At 36.4% G+C, this 6,073-nt stretch overlaps 1 pseudogene; it reads right to left on the bottom strand.

The window, feature by feature from the left end:
* Positions 1-854: 854 nt before the first annotated feature.
* Positions 855-4,421, bottom strand: LOC127261909 (exportin-2-like; annotated as a pseudogene).
* Between the last annotated feature and the right edge of the window lie 1,652 nt (positions 4,422-6,073).

Genomic DNA, 6,073 nt, shown 5'->3' with positions numbered 1-6,073 from the left:
ACTATAGAAAAGGACCAGTTAATGACAATTAAGATCTGACACAAAAGTAATGACCATCATCAATCAATCAATCAATCAATCGACCAAAAACATCTAGAGAAAGACCTCAGGTGATAGGCCTATTATTTCCACCAATTCCTTGATTCCATAACATGGTGTGACAGAACACAAATAACTTCACTGTGAGCTTCAAAACTTCAGATAAAGACCGATAAAAGTTTAAGGGCAGAGAAAAACAATTTGGATGGAAGTAAATTGGTCTAGCCAGCATTTATATATTTCATTGTGGCTTTCTAGAGCTTTTTAACTCGAATTGACTTCATAGAATTTTTTGTTTCTTTCAAGAATTTGGGGAGAGAGTATATTGTCAAGAAAAGATATATAGGAAAAGAAAGGAACATAATTACATAAAGATCCACATTAGCCATTTACTACAAATCAATTAACCTGAACAAAACAAATTATCATCGACATTCCATGTGAACTACAACATACCAATAATGATGATGCAGGGTAGCTATTCATTTGAGGAAAATCTTCACTATTGGACCAGACAGTAGTTTTTCAGGTTTTCCAAAACCGGTACTTCACTAAGGAGTGGGTAGCTATCTGTTAAAGGATCCTCCTTCCATATTATGATAATATAATCCTTTCTGAACCTTCAGTTATTAAAGCATACACATAATATCATTATTCATTAGGGCAACATAGAACAAAGGTACATTGGTATCTGGAGAGTATGAACCCACAAAATAAAGAAAATCAGTGGAAATTAATAGATTTTATAACTTTCACATGTCAGTGCATTATTTATTACCAGAGGTGTCAAGATAAAGAGAATCAGTGGAAATTAATTGATTTCATAACTCTCATATGTCACTGCATTCTTTATTACCAGAAACATCTGTTGGAATCCAAACCTGACGGGAGACACAACACTTAGACTCCTTTCTTTGATCACATAAGCGGACGAAAGAACAACTCAAAATATCATGTTGCAATCCTAGCACAAGCACTAACATGATTCACACCCCACATCAGCACACGAGAAGATAAACTTACTAGGTTAGTATCTGCCTCAAACAATTGTGACGTTGTGCAAGTTGCAAAGCTGCAATAACGCAGCTTGATTTGCCGCATCAAGATTTTCATTAATGATTGATGGATATGTTCCAGGTGAACAAGCAGAAAGATTTGCCGAGGATGCAACCAGGTATTGCTTGGGATCTTTAATATCTGGTAGGGGGTCTTCCTCTTTCCTTCCAGCATTGTATAGATGAACAAATGTGGCATTGTAACCAACAGTTTCACCGAAATCAGGAATCTCAGGCTCTCCTTCCACTCTGTCCTCCTGTAGTTGAAGCCACAGCTGCTAACTTGAGCTCCATTGAGCCAACAATCAGCTTAAGATGAGGAATCCAAAACTGCTCTAATATTGCCCGAAATACATCAAGCTGAACGGCATTCATGGAGCCAAGAAGTTTTTCAGGGCCATGCTTCACCAGAAAAAAGTGACATAAATATAACAAGAGATTTGATAAATTTCACAGTTCGGTTGACCTGCTGCAGTCGGTTAAATAATGCAACCCAAATATGGCTAATGTAGGGAGTGAGTACATCATAACCAAGGTTATCAATCACAGTGTTGAGCACATAGAATCCTTGTTCATCAGTACTGGGAAAGGAAATTAGCATATTAAATATTCCGAGGACACTAGATAATCGCCCATGCTGATTTAGTTCATGTGGTGCCTTTCTAAGGAACACCTGGAGCAAGCGCACTAGGGCAGGAACATTTGCCAACTTTTTCCATGATTCAGGCAAAAGAAGTAATGCAAAAACCTCCATATACTTCCCCGGTAATGGAGTTATATTTAAGTCAACAAGCTGAGCCAGCAGCTGGAAGGCATACGGGAAAACCTCAGTGATATCTCTGGATAAGATCATTTGCACGCTGGGCAGCAGACTCGTTTCCATAGCAGAAATGATGGAGGGGTCTTGCTCACAAGCTCGCTTGATTAAAAGAGCCACCGATTCAAACAGATAGTGGTTAAAGATTGGATTTTTGGGGTTTTCACAGACCCTGTTTAGAATACTTGCCAGACCATTGATGCAAGGTAAAGCAACATCACGTGAAACATTAGCAACTCCAAGAACCCGCATGATGCATTTCATCACATATTGATTCTCCTCAGATTCTGGTTTCTACAGGGCTGCAAACAGGTTGGTCATCAATGGAAGCAGAAATGGGCTGATGTCAGCAGCTGAATATCTAGCCATACTTCCATCTTTCACCAGAAAAAGCTTTTCAATACAGCTAGCAGCATATGAATGGACCACATTTGACTCAGAGACAAGGAAGCGAACCACATCAGGAAGCAACGCCAGTGCAACAGGCTTGGATATCTGATTCCTAAACATGGTGAAGAACTTCAAGACCCCAGCTTTTAACATAGGAAATCCATCCACATCGTGGCTTCGCAATTCTGGCATCATAATGGACCCAAAAAAGCTTTCAACATCAACAAGATCAGTAGAAACAGAACTAACACCAGCTTTCTTTGTGGCAAGGGAGACAACCAAATAGATAGCACAGTTTACAGATGGGTTCTCTGAAAATGATGCCAAACGACTCTGTACCTGAGAAGAAACATTCTTAGTCACCTTCTCCTTGTAATTTAAAGCAATTCCTTTGAGCAGCTCACAAGCAATCCTCCTCCTTGTGTCAAGGTCACTGCCTTCCATGTCTCTTCTAATGAACTCCACATAATTCATCTTAAAAAGCTCCTCATCCTCATCCCTTAACATCACATTTGGAATCACAACACTCTGGCAAATCTCCTGCAAGATATGATCTCCTGAAAACAATGTATGATGAACACTCGTGCTAACTGTGGTTAAAAACTTAATTGCGGTCACAGTCAGTTTCTCCCTGCTTGAAGAACTTGAAGCTTCGACCAAAAGCCCCCATACCGCCTCCACAAATCCACTGAGATATTTTTGAAATATCTCCTCCTTCTCCATGTACAGGCTAATATTCTCACAAACAGCAGCTCGCAGCTCATCTACCAAAGCAAGCCCTTCCTTCCCGCTAGCTTCCAAATAGGGTACTTAACTGTCAAATATTTCTTGAACTCAATCATCCATTCGTCCATATGATGTTCAAAAAACTCTGGTAGCTCCATAAAGTTGAGCGAATAAAAAATCCTACAGCAAAGCCTCTGTGACTCTATATAATCCTTCAAAACACTAGGGTTTGAACCTGCAGAAGACACAACCTGATCCATAAACCCTGCAGTCGGTTTAAACACTTCCAACAATGGCTTTGCAAAGTTATCAAGACAATATTTCAAATCAAGCAACAATTCATTTGTCTTGAACTGATACCTAAATTTCTTAAACAATGAGTTGAAGTAGCCAAAACCCCATTCACTGAAACATAGTCATTTCCCCGACTCAATTTATCCAAAGTCACCACTAATTCCGGTAACAAAGTTGGCCATGCTTTGGAGAAATCATGCTTTCCAATAATAGTCAAATCCTCACTAAGCTGAGCTTGAATTTTAGGGGAAGCGTTCACCATCACACTGACAATCAGAGCCTTAATCTGCTCATTTTCCTAGTCCGGGACTACAACTTTTGCTGGGTCGTCGGGTTGCAGGGCCCAATGAACTTTGAGATGGTTTTTAAAGTTAACGGCAGCACTTTGACGGTTCTGCTCGTCGACGGAGGGCTCCGCAACAAGACGTAGAACAGCCAAACCATAGTTAGGTCGACCGGCGGCCTCCGCCAGAGCCGCCTCCGCTTTCCGGCGGGGTTCAGGAAGTGGAGACAGGGTGTTGAGGAAGCATTGGGAAAGAAAGTGCAGGGTTTCCTGATTCCACTCCATAACTATCTCGCAGTAGGCCCGAGTTTCGGCTGAAAAGGGGGAGGGTAAGGTTTGCAGAGAACTTTAGATTGAAATTGCAGGAAGAAAAAAATAATAAATCCCCAAATGCCCCGGGCAGTATGAGAAAACGTCGAGAGCAAAGAAGAAGAAAAGATCCTGAGACTGAGAAGCGGAGAGAGATGGAACGCACCGCACCGCACGCAGATACCTCCGAAGAACTACGAAATGGTTGCACTGAAAAGAACAAAAACAAAAAAACATAGCGTGTCAGCGTGCCCAGTCAGTTTCGAACCGGCGGGGTCCTGGTTTGAAGCTGAACCGAAACCGACTTCCAGTTCCTATATTATCCCAACAACCGGCGGTTCAGTAATTTTATTTTTTTTTTTTGAAAAAAAATTAAAAATTATAGGAATCATACCATCAGAATATCAGTCACATTTGGTCCTTAACTGAGCAGCAGGACTAAGGAGGAGAAGAAATGAAGACAAAATGAGAAGAAGAAAATAGAGAGATTTGTGAATTGTGCAGCTGCGGCTGTGATAAGCGATGATAAATGATTACCGTAAATTTCAACCATTTATTATTGCATATTTTATAAAAATAATATATTAAAAACATACCTCGGAATATTTTTTTCATAAAATATAATGTCTTTAGTCCCGATTATCCTTTTCATTATTTTCGATTGTAACACTTTAAAATAATTTTTATTTAAAAATAATAATAAATTATTACATAATATATAATTATTTTATACATTATATTTATACTTAATTGATAAAATATTATTATTTTTAAATTCAAAAAGTATGTCAAATTTAAATTTTTTATCATTGAATAATAAAGTTTTAAATTTAAATATTAAATAATATTTTTAAATTCCAAAAGTATGTCAAATATAAATTTTTTACAGTTGAATAATAAATTGTTAAATTTAAATATTTATTTAATATGATATAAATAATTGTAGATAAAATACTTTAAATATATTTTTTAATTTAGTAGAAAAATAAAAAATTGTTTAATGTAATATTTTTTAAAAATATATAAATATTAAAATATTAAAAAAAACCCAAACAAGCACCGCGTTTTGTTTGTCCAATTAAGATAATACATTCAAATATTTATAATATCCTCCAATATTTTGTTTTATTAAAATATATATATATATATTCCATACATGTTGGGTGTAAGCCCAAGTTGCAAGTGAACTTTACTAGTAGGAAGCCTTTGAAGGATATTTAAAAATAAATTCGTGCAGGCTCAATCCAAAGTGGACAATATCATATTAGTGTTGAGTTGAACCAGTCCAACAGTGGTATAAGAGTCCGGTTAGATGGTGAAGTGGATTGGGTGGCATTGGGCATTGGTTGTGGTGGTGGGCTCGCCTTCGTGACCTGCGGATCTGTCTTGTGTTGAAAGTCTCCTGGCGGTGTAGGGTCGGTCCCGATTGAGATGGTCAGACAGCGAGTCCCTTTATAATAGGCGGCATAAGGTGGGCATGGAAGGTCCATTGGTTGGTCCTTGTTTGAGAGGAGGATTGTCCCAAGTGAACTCCGCTAGTACGAAGCCTTTTGAAGAATATCCAAAAACAAATCTGTACGGGCTCAGCCCAAAGCTATCAATATCATATTAGTGTTGAATTAGTCATGTCCCAACAATACAAAATATTATTTTTTTCAAAAAAATTTAATTTCACTTCTTTATAAAAGTACAAAAGAATAAGAACTATTTCTTGTACTAACAATATATGTACATAAAATATACCTTAAAATAAAATATTAAACCAACAGAATTTATATTTTGAACATGCCAATGATTATTTCCATTATATTACAATTTTAATAAGTAGTCGCAAATATTAATAATATATATTCTCTCAGGCTGGTTAATAAATATGTATTTATTTTTAGCACAAAATTTTGAAAATAATAATATTTCAACTATAATAAAAAATTAAAAATAAGTTAAAATAATTTTATTTTTATTTTTTTAATGCGAATGTAGTGATATAATGATAAAGTATGAATATTTGTGAAAAAAAAAAAAAAAGAGTAAAGTACTTATTTAATAAAATTGCTCATTTATGATTGAACAATACAAAATAAAAATATATTTTATTGAACTTTACTTGGTATGATGAAGACATAAATTGAACATAGTGATAAATATTATGATTGTACT

Source organism: Andrographis paniculata, unplaced genomic scaffold (assembly GCF_009805555.1).
Source record: "Andrographis paniculata isolate CXL003 unplaced genomic scaffold, ASM980555v1 Contig15END, whole genome shotgun sequence".
Classification (NCBI taxonomy): domain Eukaryota; kingdom Viridiplantae; phylum Streptophyta; class Magnoliopsida; order Lamiales; family Acanthaceae; genus Andrographis; species Andrographis paniculata.
This window is presented reverse-complemented; position numbering and strand designations above follow the sequence as displayed.